This window comes from Coregonus clupeaformis, chromosome 36, assembly GCF_020615455.1.
Source record: "Coregonus clupeaformis isolate EN_2021a chromosome 36, ASM2061545v1, whole genome shotgun sequence".
Taxonomy (NCBI): Eukaryota; Metazoa; Chordata; class Actinopteri; order Salmoniformes; family Salmonidae; genus Coregonus; species Coregonus clupeaformis.
In genome coordinates, this window is record NC_059227.1 from 860,661 (window position 1) to 863,951 (window position 3,291).

General features: G+C 44.4%; 1 pseudogene; it reads left to right on the forward strand.

Annotated features, from left to right (window-relative positions):
* Positions 1-1,988: 1,988 nt before the first annotated feature.
* On the forward strand, positions 1,989-2,809 carry LOC121552874 (annotated as a pseudogene).
* Positions 2,810-3,291: the final 482 nt, after the last annotated feature.

Genomic DNA, 3,291 nt, shown 5'->3' on the forward strand with positions numbered 1-3,291 from the left:
TATTCTCCCTCACTTGGAGCTCTATTCAATCAGATCCGCTTTAGCCGACATCCACATAGAGGTGGTTTTGGCAGTGTCTGAGGTGGAACTGTGTTAGAGCTTTCAGATCCACAAGCGGCTCCTGGACATTGCCATTCGCTGCACGGAGTCGCATTAAAATCTCAAGTTTGACACTGGAATGTGAGATGTAATCTACACCTCGATAAGGCTGATAGAAATCCTCATTATTTTGTTTAATGATTTTGAATTTCAGCGTCATTATTTCTATATAGCCTACACGTTCTGAACTTCTAACGTGAGTAGGACAGGTGTGGCTTTGTGACAATGATCAAGAGCAGCTGCTCACCGATGTGACAGCTCCAACTCAGTTATACCTCCAACACCTCAAAAACATCATCTATGCGTGTGTCGGATATCGCCGGTTAAAGCTTGATCTGATTGAATCTAGGCCTTACACTCATTCACTCTGTTAAGTTGTATGATTATTTTCAGTTAAGAAAATTGTGCCTCTCTCTTTTAGATCTGCCACCCCCAGCAGTTCAGCTGCAGTCACAGCAGTCCTGTGCTGTGATATTTAATTTACTGGTGCACCATTTCCTCCTACACTGGTCGTGAAGGGAGAAACTTTTGAGGATTCCCAGATGGATACAGGTCATTCAGAATTATATCACATACACATTCGCTCATTCACACCTACAGACATGCACAAACATGCTGTTGAGCTGTATACTTATTGTCACATCTCTCTTTCACATATGCCATGCACTCCACCACTGCCCCGGACAGCCTCACCCAGAAGTGCACGCACCGTGCCTATCAAGACTGACAAAGAAGAGATGGGTGGCTGACGTGGAAAAATAAAGCACAACATGTACACACACTCTCTCTCTCTCTCTCTCTCTCTCTCTCTCTCTCTCTCTCTCTCTCTCTCTCTCTCTCTCTCTCTCTCTCTCTCTCTCTCTCTCTCTCTCTCTCTCTCTCTCTCTCTCTCTCTCTCTCTCTCTCTCTCTCTCTCTCTCTCTCTCTCTCTCTCTCTCTCTCTCTCTCTCTCTCTCTCTCTCTCTCTCTCTCAGTAGGAGGCATCCTTTCATCTAGTCTAAAGAAATATCCCAATTCCCCAGGGCAGTGATTGGGGACATTGTCCTGTGTAGGGTGCTTTCTTTCGGATGAGACTTTAAACGGGTGTCCTGACTCTGTGGTCACTAAAGATCCCATGGCACTTATTGTAGGGATGTTAACCCCGGTGTCCTAGCTAAATTCCCAATATGGCCCTCATACCGTCATGACCACCTAATCATCCCCAGCTAGCCATCCTGATCAGCGTACTTTAGCTAGCAGTAAAATTAACGTAACCACCAAAAGGCGGCAGATGACTTGTGACATCCATATGCAGGAGCAAGCTCTGCCTATCCAATTACTTTTTTCATGCCAATACGCATGTGCATTTATTATTTGAGTGCAATGAAAATTAATGGGACATATTGACACATGAAAGGCAGTGAAGCTCTCTGCCTGCCTTTTGGCGTCCGTTAACTTGCAGTATAAGGTAGAAACACGCATGCACAAATCATGGCTGCCTTTCCCCCCTGGCTGCCTTTCCCCTGGCCTCCTTGCACATTTTGTACCAGATCACATCACATTTGGAAAGTACTAGTTCAGAAATCAATTTCATCATGCAGACTGGTGGACTCGGTCATAGCGTTTGGGTTATCTCCAAATGGAGCAATTGGAGCTGGAGGAAAAGCGAGAGGGGACAAAGTAATTGATTTACAATTCATCGGGAAAGAGCCTATTAGGCTAGTGGCAAGGCTCCCAAAATGTTTAGATACCCCTATTCGAGTCTGAAATGCCACAGTCAGTTTTCCTGCAATGGATGGGAGTGATCCTCCCACCTAGTGCCACCACCTCCATCCTGTCCCGCTCTCTCCTGATTCCCTAGTAGAGACATTGTCACCCTATAGCCTAGCTGCTCACCTACATGTATATCAATGAAACCCCCATTTGGTAAGACGCCAGGCCAGCGCCCCAGAGCTGATAGGGAGAATACTGGGATATCTGCAAATCTGATCAAGAAGAAAAATTCCCACAAGAAGCAGAAGAATAATGTTGATCCAAGCAAGCCTATTGCCCAACCCAGACTAAACATAGTGGGTTGCAGGATAACGCACCAGTGGAAGGAAGACACCAAGGTGTCCCAGTGGAAAGGAACAGTTCTCGACCAAGTTCCTGTCAACCCCTCTCTCTACCTGATCAAGTATGATGGATTCGAGTGTATCTATGGACTTGAGCTTCACAAAGACGAGAGGGTGCAAGGCCTGGAGGTTTTTCCAGACCGAGTTGCTCCAGCTCGTGTCAGTGATGCCCAGCTAGCAGAATCATGATAGGCAAACATGTTTGAGCAAGATGAAGGACCAAAGGAGGAGTGGAGGGTCATGGTGCTAGCATGAACACATGGTTCTACATCTCTTACGAAAAGGACCCTGTTTTGTACATGTACCAGCTCTTGGATGACTACAAAGAGGGAGATCTCTGAATAATGCCTGATTCAAATGACTCGCTTCCAGCAGTGAGAGAGAGCCTGGAGAAGTGGTGGATAGCCTTTTTAGCAAACATGTGGAATATGCCAAAGAGGATGGTGGCAAAAGCACTGGCATGGTTATCCATCAGGTTGAGGCCAAACCCTCTGTGTATTTCATCAAGTTTGATGAAAACTTTTACATCTACGATTTAGTAAAAACTTCTTAGGGTGTAGGCATTGAGAAAATCATTGATTCACAGACAGTGGCAAATATTCTCACGATTTCTTTGAGACAAGATCAATTTCCAGTCAAATGGACAATTCTTTCAAAGGCTGTGAATGTGAAACTTGTCATTTCCTGTGTCATTGCTTCCAATACGAAAGCTTTTAGTGTACTTTGTTTCAAGTCCACTTTGGTTCTAAAAGAAGGGACATCTTCAGAATTCACCATGTCTGAACATTTACACTCTGTTCAGTTGGGCCAGACACCAGGAGCCAAATCAAAGTTTTTCTTAACGTGAAAGAAAAGTGAGAATTTAGTGTAATTTTACTTGTCTTTGATGCTATGCTGTAAATGTATTCTTGTGAGGTTATCTCGTAACATGTTTCCACCACTTTTGTTAACTTGTGGGTTTAACATCCTCTGAATTTAGCATGCATCACTCCAATAGCTGTGGTCCTTTGTAGCTCAGCTGGTAGAGCATGGTGATAAAATATATATTTATTTATTTTTCATTACAATAATTTTCACAGGGTAGGCACCCTGACCCCAC